This window comes from Jaculus jaculus, chromosome 1 (assembly GCF_020740685.1).
Source record: "Jaculus jaculus isolate mJacJac1 chromosome 1, mJacJac1.mat.Y.cur, whole genome shotgun sequence".
NCBI classification, from domain to species: Eukaryota; Metazoa; Chordata; class Mammalia; order Rodentia; family Dipodidae; genus Jaculus; species Jaculus jaculus.
Window position 1 is genome coordinate 237625025 of NC_059102.1, and position 10345 is coordinate 237635369.

The following is a 10345-nucleotide window of genomic DNA, read 5'->3' on the forward strand; positions in this document are numbered from 1 at the left end:
CTCATGCTCCCAGCATTCTGGAGGCAGAGGTAGGAGGATTGCCATGAGTTCAAGGCCACCCTGAGACTACATAGTGAATTCCAGGTCAGCCTGAGCTACAGTAAGACCCTACCTTGGAAAACCAAAAAAAAATTTTTTTAAATTTTATTGTGAGAGATTGAGAGAGAGAGAGAGAGGTGGGGGGGGGGGAATGGGCATGTCAGGGGCTCTTATTATTGCAGATAAATTCCAAGTGCATGTGCTCATTTGTATGTTTGGCTTTATATGGGTACTGGGGAATTGAACCCAGGCTGGTAGCCTTTGCAAACAAGTACCTTTAACTACTGAGTCACCTTCCAAGTCCTCTAGCTGGCAACTGTTAAAAACTAAGATGTTAGCTGGGCGTGGTAGTGCACGCCTTTAATCCTAGCACTCGGGAGGCAGAGGTAGGAGGGTCGCTGTGAGTTCGAGGCCAGCCTGAGACTACATAGTGAATTCCAGGTCAGCCTGGGCCAGAGTGAGACCCTACCTCGAAAAAACAAACAAACAAACAAAACCCTAATATGTTCATATTCCATCCACAGCTGCTGATTCAGGGAGGGCAGCTACAGGGAGTCTGTCACTGGACAAGCTCAGAAAACATCTGAAATGTCTCTAGTCTTGTCACTGCATCTCTGAGAGAGGGTGGCGATAGATGGTGTGTGGGAGCTTCAGGTGAAATTACTAACCTTCATTTCCAGCTGGGGTCATGAAAAGGCCCCCAACAGACAGAGTTGGATGTATGACCTGGGGCATACTGACATGAGACCTGCCAGCCTCAAAATATTTTAGAGATGGACAGGTAGTTGTTTCTGTCAACAAAGTAATGACCTTTCTATTTTGTCTAGAATGGACAAGGGCCCCACAGTGGTGAATACTGATCAACCCTGCCTTGGGTTTTCTCTTCTACCATGGTAAGATTCTCCTCTCTCAAGAGTTCTCTATGGTTTTACCACAGGGACATTAAAAAAAATTTCAGAGAGAGCTGGACTGAAAACCAGAGACATCTCACTCACCAGGACATGAACAGTGGAGGGAGGGTGCTCTGCTTAATAAATACTGTCTACCAACAGCTCTATTGCCCCTGTCCCACACCCTACATCCCCAGAGACACATAGAAGGTATGAGTCAGGTAAACACTGAACTCCATGTACGCACGGGCCTGCTCAGCTGGATGCATTGAGGGGAAACTGTGAGGATGTCATTGTGATGAGAATATTTAATAGAATCCAGAGCCCTGTGGTTACATCACCTCCCACGCCCTGAATTACCATGTGGGCTGCTGGGACTGTGTGTTTGAGATCACACCATTCATCATGTCTCCTTAGTGGTGTTTACCTGCAGCAACATGAGTCAGAGAAAAGAATGAGGTTTGGTTGCTTCCTCCACCTTTCATTGTGCGCTGGCCAAGCACCCAGATGAAAAACGTAATGGGAAATTGTTTTCCTGCAAGACACGCCAATCACCCGGACACCCACTCCCCAGTGCTCTGATCCAACTCTGGACTATTTCTTTGCTTTCCATTACTAAGGCAGTCATATTTTGCCTCTGTAGTCAAATCACCTTGTTTGGTAAAAATCCCTGGGTCAATAGTGGAAGAACAGTATGTATATATGTATGTATGTATTTTTATGATTTCGAGTTTTGCTCTATCTCAGGAGGCTGAACTGTAATTCACTATGTAGTCTCAGGCTGACCTTGAACTCACAGTGATCCTCCTTCCTCAGCCTCCTGGGTGCTGGGATTAAAGGTGTGCACCACCATGCCTGGCAGAGAGGGAGAGATATAGAGAGAATGAGAGAATGGGCATATCAGGGCCTCCAGCCACTGCAAATGAACTCCAGATGCATGTCCCACCTTGTGCATCTGGCTTTACGTGGGCACTGGGGCATCAAACTCGGGTCATTAGGCTTTGCAAGGAAGTGCCTTAAGAGTCGAGCCATTCCTCCAGCCGAGCAGTCTGATTTCCGTGCCAGCCATGACCAAGACCTGGGGCAGCCCTCACGACCGCTTCAGCTTCTGTGTATGAAGGTACATAGGCTTCAATGTCCTGGGATTTACTGCCAAATTCTTTCTGGTTTTTGGATTTTGATTTTGGGCAACAGATGAAAGATATAGTCAACAAAGCACACATTATGATCAAAGAAACAAAATTTAATTTCTCCTTCAAACATGAAGCCAGTTACTTCCGTCTCTCCTGCTCCCCGGTGGCTTTCAGTGTGTGGTTTCCTGTAAGACTGCCTTCTACTGCGTCTTGAGTTGTTTTCTCAACCACATGTGAATCCAACAAGTGAAGGGAACACTGGAAAATGTTTCAATTCCAAGTAAGAAAGATTGTCAGCCTTCTCTAAGCTAGTGCACAAATCCTTAGGTCACACCTCATATTTGAGAACATCCTGATCTCAAAGATCTGAAAAATGTGCAGTTGGCTTCTCCACATTTGAGAGTTCTGCACCTGTGGACTCAACAAGCCACAGCTGAAAAATATTTCAGGATTCTACCACTGAGCCACCAATGCAACTACGAAAAACATTTGAAATAAACTGTCTCCATATTGAACATGTAAACTCTTTTCTTGTCATTACTCCCCAGATAATACAATAAGACAGCTATCTACCTGGAAGTTAGATTAGATTGTTCTATGTATTATATGCAATCTTGGGATGATTTAACATGTAAAGGAGGATGTGTTTAAGCCATATGCACCCACCACAAGTACACAAGGCTTGAGCATCTTAAGAGCCTGGAATCAATTCCCACAGGTACAAAGGAACAAAAGCAGTTGTCTCTGGGGCAAAATGCTTATGGGAAGAATTGTGGACATAACACGAGAGAAGTAAAAAGAAAGCAGGGTGATATTAATCATGGCCATGGGGGGGGGGGGTTGGCTGATGAAGATGATAAAACTATCCTATCTTACATGCTTTCCAGAACACTAGCTAAAGCTCTATTGACTAAATACTTGCCAGTTAGAAGCATGCCATGCTGCTTGTTTTCCCAGAGGCACTTTACTACCAGGAGGCTGTTTGCTTTGCCCCAGCCTTCCTCCACAGCGGTGTTCCCAACACTCCCCTTATTCCTGAGAGGCCCCGGCTGGGTTCCTCTGGGACTGTGAGTACTCAGAGCTTCTGGGTTCATCTATGAAGTGAAATTCCAGGAGGTTGAGCCCGGACGGCAACTGGATGTATGTCTCAGTGGGCTTGAAGCTGCCATGCACTCTCTGATGCCGAAGTTTCACAGATGCACGTTTCTGTGCAGGAATGTCACCTGTGCAAGCCTCATGATGGTGGAAAACTCAGTAACCACGTACAGCATAATGATGTGAGAGGATGATCTGCTGTCATTCAAGATCATCAAAACCTGCAGTGACGCGAGAGACTGTTCATTTCTGGGTGATTGACAATACAATACCTTTTTTTTTTTTTTTTTCCCTTTGGCAAGGCAAGGTCTCACTTTAGCCCAGGCTGGTCTCAAACTCATGGTAATCCTCCCACCTCAGCCTACTGTGTGCTGGGACTACAGGTGTGAGCTAGCGCACTTGGTGGCGCCATTTTTATAAAGACCAAACGTAGCAGCTGACAGTGGTCATTTTTTGGTTGGCTGGACTTTGATGGGCCATTCTTTTTGTGTTGCTTTCCAAGTTTTCTGCACAAAGCAAAAGTTATTTTTGTATTATCTCTGATTTAGGAAAAAGCTAAGCATATGTATTTTTCTCCCAGACAGACTAGCTTCAGACTTGTTATATTTGAGGGACTCATGATCTTCTGCTCCAGTCTCCAGAGCGCTGGGGTTATAGATGTGTCCTACCATGCCTTCCCTAATTACATTTCTGGGGAGAAAATAATAGAACAGGACAAAAAATTGTATTGATTTATGGGACTGACTTACAGCTTTCATTGTGTCATGAATCAAAGGATCCTGTATTTGCTGTGTTTTTAAGTTGTCCTGAACTCTGACCGCACTGGTTGGCTTAATCTTCCTTTCCTTCTTGCTGAACCCATGTGGAAACAAATGTTCCATGCAACGAGAGGATGTAACAAAACCTTCCCTGATGAGTAAGTTTGGGATTAGTCAGACTCAACACAATTCCTGCCACACAGTAGGTGTTAATTTAAATGTTTGTTGAGTGAATGGAAGAAAATACAATCTTGGCATTTGAAGGCGTTTTATGTGTTCCATTGTTACAATAGAAAAGCAAAGTGGTAAACAAAATACACACACACACACACACACACACACACACACACACACATTTAACTCAATTCATAACAAACAGTGGTTTAAAATAGAGATTCCAAACCAATTTTGGCTAAAAGGGTTCTAGTATATTCTAAACAGCTGCTATTGTAGACAGTCTGAAATAAATAACTTCCAGCACAGCCCACGTCTGCGTTGAATAAACAGCACAGCGAGAGGAACGTGCGCTATTAGCATTCCTGCTCAGGCAGGATCCACGCTCCTTCCTTGGGCTGTAGATGGAGCCATAGCATTACTAAAAACCATCACAGCATGAGCCTTGGGCATTCTGGGCTGTGCAAGCCAGATGCTTGGAACTTGCCTGCCTGTAGTTTCTGAGTGTGAACAAACAGAAAACTCAGACCTTTGATTTTTCTGCACAGCTGCCTGGCTGGTAGGGGAGTCTGCAGGGTGGATTCAGCCTTCATTTCCCTCCAATTATCACCTGCCTGTACCTGCTTCTCCCAGGACTTCTCCACTTGAGAGCCCCTGGCTGCCATCTGCTTGCTGGCCTGTCTTCCTTCCATTCTCTTGCTGACCTCTGTGACTTCTTGGGCCTGTGCAAGGTTCAAGGGAGTTCACACTGAAGGTCGAGGCTCCTCCAACACCCCTTCCCCCAAGTATGGTTGGTGTCCAATCTATTTCCTGTTATAACTCCTATCTCTTACCTCTTTGCTTGTCTCTGCCCCTGTATTTTCTTTCTCTTTTTTTGCCATCTTCCATTCATCCCTTTCTACCTGTCTCTCTACTTTCTACCCTCTCCCCTTCTCTTTTCTGTTTTTTTTTTTAATTAGATATGGACATATTTAGTATATAAACAACACATGTTGGTACCATCCTTTCCCTTCTCCCTGCTCCTTTTCTGAAGAGGCCTTCTTTGTTGGAGATGCAGATCATGGGGATTGTGGGTCATGCATTACGGTTTTGTAGTCAGTAATGGGGGAGAGGCAATGTCTCTGTGCAAAATGTCCCAACTTGTGGCTCTAACCATCTTTCCAACCCCTCTTCCATAAAATTTCCTGAGCCATGTTTGGTGCATCTTAAGTCTACTTCAGTGATGGGATCTTAGGAGCCTCTGGATCTCTGGTTTGGTAGGTGTTGAGTGTCCTCAGTGTCTATCTCTTTCACCCTTGTGCTGACTATCAGGTTCACTAAGAAAGCAGCACTCTTGCTCATTTCCCCAATTCCTCTGTGGTTTCAGCTGGGGCCCAGGTGGAGTGCGCTGGGTCACTTATCTCCTCAGGTCCAGCTCCTGTCTGAAAAAAGAGAAGCAGATTCTCCAATGGAGAAATGGTTAAATTGGATAACCATTATTAGAGTGAATTTAAAGGTTATAGACACTCTTATAGCCCAAGATTTGGGGGAGCTTGACAATGGAAGCAGAATCATTATCTGGATATAATTCTGACTGTTCCCCTTTTCCAGCTATGGGTTCCATTCTACTGAGTAGATCTGGTAGCCAATCTAAGAGCAGTTGGTTGCCCACCATGGCTGTGTGCCACTATTGCACTTGTGTGAGCATCACGTCAGGTTGTTTGCTTCTGAGTCACTTAGACTTTAAGTTGCTCAGACAGATGTTGGCCACTTTACCCCAATAGCTCATGTAGTGTCTTCCAGCACTAGATGGGCTAATTTTCTGGGGACTGGCTCTCTTCCAGATTCCAACCAGGTCTCCATGGTCCATGCTGACAGCATATGGTGTCTTCAGCAGTAGGGTCTTACCATTAACCTCTGGTGGGTAATCAAGTGCTCTGGCAGAAGTCTGTCTTGTTTGTTTTGGGAGACCTAGTAAGTCTCTTGATCTCATTGTGCATGTCAACCACATCCTGGTACACGGAATTACATGCCAGTACCAAGGGAAAGGGAAAAAGAAAAAGAGAAGAAAAAGAAACAGGAGAAATTTAAGGTTAGGCTTTGTCTCACCCTCTCCAGGGCCCTTTGATTCAGGTGCTCCCTCTAAGGTCTTCTTGAGGGTTCCACCTTTTAGTCTGACTTCTAGGATATAGGATTCTATGGTACCAGTTTAATTTGGGTTCATTTTTGTGTCTCCCCCAACTTCCCCTAAGTCCTACCCACCCTATTGTCCAAACCTTGAGATGCCATTCATATATGTCAGCAACTTGGGCTGATCCAGGTTAGGAACGCAGATGAATGAGACCATGTAATGATTGTCTTTTTAAATTTTTTTTGGTTTATTTTTATTTATTTATTTGAGAGTGACAGAGAAAGAGGCAGAGAGAGAGAGACAGAGAGAGAGAGAGAGAGAGAGGGCATGCCAGGGCTTCCAGCCACTGCAGACGAATTCCAGATGCATGTGCCCCCTTGTGCATCTGGCTAACATGGGTCCTGGGGAATAGAGCCTCAAACTGGGGTCCTTAGGCTTCACAGGTAAGCACTTAACCGCTAAGCCATCTCTCCAGCCCTAATGATTGTCTTTCTGTGATTGTGTGAATTCGCTTAGAATGATCTGTTCCAAGTTCGACTATTTTTCTAAAAATTTCATTATGTCATTTTTTTCTTAGTGCTGAGTAGAATTCCATCATGTAGATATACCACATCTTGGTTACCCATTCATGTAATGATGGGCATGTGGATTGATTCCAATTTTTAGCTATTATGAATTGAGTAGTTATAAACATGGTTGAGCAAATATCTCTGAAATGAGATGTAGAGCTTTTAGGGTAAATGCCCAGTAAGGTAATAACAAGGTCTCTTGATAACTCTATATTCATCCTTTTTCAGGAGTCTCCATATTGACTTCCATAGTGGTTGTACCAGCTTACCTTCCCACCAACAATGGATGAGTGTTCCTATTTCTCCACATCCTCACCAATATTTGTTTTCATTTGATTTTTTAATGTTTGCTATGCTTACTGGGGTAAGGTGGAATCTCATAGCTGTTCTAATTTGCATTTCCCTAATGATTAGGAATGTTGAACATTTTCTTAAGTGTGTATTTGCCATTTGTAATTCTTCCTCTGAGAACTCCCTATTTAGTTCTCTGCCCCACTTTTGGAGTGGGTTGTTTGATTTTCATCATTTAGGTTTTTTGAGTTCTTTGTAGATTCTAGATATTACACTTCTGCCGGTGTGGTGGTGCATGCCTTTAATCCCAGCACTTGGAAGGCTGAGGTAGAAGGATCACCAGGAGTTTGAGGCCACCCTGAGGCTACATAGTGAATTCCAGGTCAGCCTGGGCTAGAGTGAGACCCTGCCTTGAAAAACAAGCAAACAAACAAATAAATAAATTAGACTTCTGTCAGTGGTACAGCTGGCGAAGATTTTCTCCCATTCAGTAGGTAATCTATTGGCTCTGCTGATAGTATGTGCAATAGTTTGGGAAAAATTGGTTTCAGTTCTTCAATGAAGGTTTGATAGAATTCAGCTGAGAACCCATCCAGTCCTGGACTTTTCTTTTGGGGGAGGTTTTTTTTTTATTACCCTTTCAATTTCCATGGATGTGACAGGTTTGTTTAGGAGATTAATCTGCTCTGAGTTTAGTTTTGGTAAGTGGTATGTGCTTAGGAATTCATCCGTTTCTTCCAGATTACTCAATTTTGTGGAGTATAGAGGTTTTGGAAATATGTCCTGATGATTCTTCCAATTTCATTGATGTCTGTTGTGATCTCTCCTTTTTCATTTCTGATCTTGTTAATTTGAGACTTCTCTCTCTTTTTTTCTTGATCAAATTGGCCAGGGGTTTGTCAATCTTGCTTATTTTTTCAAAGAACCAGCTCTTGATTTCATTGACCTTTAAGTTGTTTTCTTTGTTTCCAATTCATTAATTTCTGCTCTTATACTTTTTTTTTTTTTTTTTTTTTTTTTTTTAAGGTAGAGTCTCACTCTAGCTCAGGCTGACCTGGAATTCACTTTGTAGTCTGAGTGGCCTTGAACTCTCGGCAAACCTCCTACATCTGCCTCCCATGTGCTGGGATTAGAGACGTGTGTCACCACACCGTGCTATTTTCTGCTCAATTTTTGATTGATTCTTTCTGTTGGGTGTTCTTTAGGTTGAATTCTTCTTGTTTTTCCAGTGCCTTTAGGTGGACAGTCAAGTTATTAGTTTGGGATCTGTCTGTCTTTGCAATGAAGGCATTCAGGACTATGAATTTTCCTCTTAGGACTGCCTTCTTTGTGTCCCATAAGTTTTGGTAGGTTGTGTTTTCATTATCATTCAATTCTAGGATTTTTACAACTTCTTTTCTTTTCTTTTTCTTTCTTTTTTTTTTAAATTTTTTAATTAATTAATTAATTTATTTATTTGAGAGCAACAGACACAGAGAGAAAGACAGGTAGAGGGAGAGAGAATGGGTGCGCCGGGGCCTCCAGCCTCTGCAAACGAACTCCAGATGCGTGCGCCCCCTTGTGCATCTGGCTAACGTGGGACCTGGGGAACCGAGCCTCGAACCGGGGTCCTTAGGCTTCACAGGCGAGCGCTTAACCGCTAAGCCATCTCTCCAGCCCTTTTTTTTGGTTTTTTGAGGTAGGGTCCAGGCTGACCTGGAATTCACTATGGAGTCTCAGGGTGGCCTCAAACTCACGGCAATCCTCTACCTCTGCCTCCTGGTGCTGGGATTAAAGGAGTGTGCCACCATACCTGGTTTACAATTTCTTTTTTGATTTCTTCCACAACCCATTCATTGTTTAAAAGTGTGCTGTTTATTCTCCAGGATCTGGTGGAGTTCTTGATGTGTCTCTTGTTGTTAATTTCTAGCTTTAAAGCATTGTGATCTGACATGATGCAGGAAGTTACTTCAATTTTCCTGACTTTATGAAGGCATTTTTTTTTGTTTGTTTTTGTTTTTTTTGTTTTTTGAGGTAAGGTCTCACTCTGGCTCAGGCTGATCTGGAATTCACTCTGTAGTCTCAGGGTGGCCTCGAACTCTCGGTGATCCTCCTACCTCTGCCTCCCGAGTGCTGGGATTAAAGGCGTGCACCACCACGCCCGGCTGAAGGCATGTTTTATAGCATAATATATGGTCAATTTTGGAGAACCTTCCATGGGCTGCTGAGAAGAATGATTTTCTGGACTTTTTAAATCAACATATTTTATTTATTTATTTTACAGACAGACAGACAGACAGACGGACACACACACACACACACACACACACAGAGTGTACAAGCACACCAGGGTCTCCTGACACTGCAAATGAACTTCAGATGCATGTGCCACTTTGTGCATCTGGTTTTACATGGGTACTGGGGAATTGAACCCCAACTATCAGGCTTTGCAAACGAGTGCCTTTAATTGCTGAGCCATCCCTTTCTCTTTTCTTTGTTCCTTCCACACATGGTCCTGAGACAAAAAGCAATTTCCACATTCACCTTGCCATGTCTTTCAACTGGCCTGTGACATTATGTTGATGTTTGCTCCAGGATCTAGGAGAGTCTGGACTCCTTAGGGTGACTTTCAGGGGTATAGCTCTCTCTCCTCCCCCAAAGCCCACATGTCCTAACCCCAGACCACCTCAGGGCTCCCAGCCTTGCTTTCCTTCCCAAGGCTTCCTCTGGCCGAGGTTCTGCTCATCCTCGAGGCCAGGTTGAGGCCCCACTGCCCTGTGGTCCTGTGTGCTTGTGGGCAGGTGTGACTCCTGTGAAAGGACCTCATGATGACTTATAGTGGCCTTGGTTCTGGGTCACTTGGATGGATGTCCTGCTATGTGACAAAATGACCATTTGACTGTCCCATTTATTCTCTTCCTGCTCCCATTGTTGTAGAAGAGAGAAATGTGGATCAAGGACAAAGGGTTCTCTCCCTGGACATTTGAGCTGCCGTAGTGACTCCTCATGTCCTGTAAGGGACAGGAAATCCCCAGCAAAGATGGAATATTTAGATGACTGTGTGACGAAGGAGGACATCTTCATATCCCTGGGGCAAAACAGCAAGTCTTCAGGCTGGTTGGTGGAGGGGAGAAGGAGAGCTGAAGAGTGGCTCTTCCTTACCTCAGAGCCCCGCAGTGGGCAGTGAGCTGGGAAGCCAGGGATTCACAGATGGCCACATCAGGTCTATGAACACAGAGCCCCTGAGCAGAGCCTCCTAGGTGGAGTGTGGGCAGGAAAGTCAAATTTAGAGGGAAACTTAGGGCTG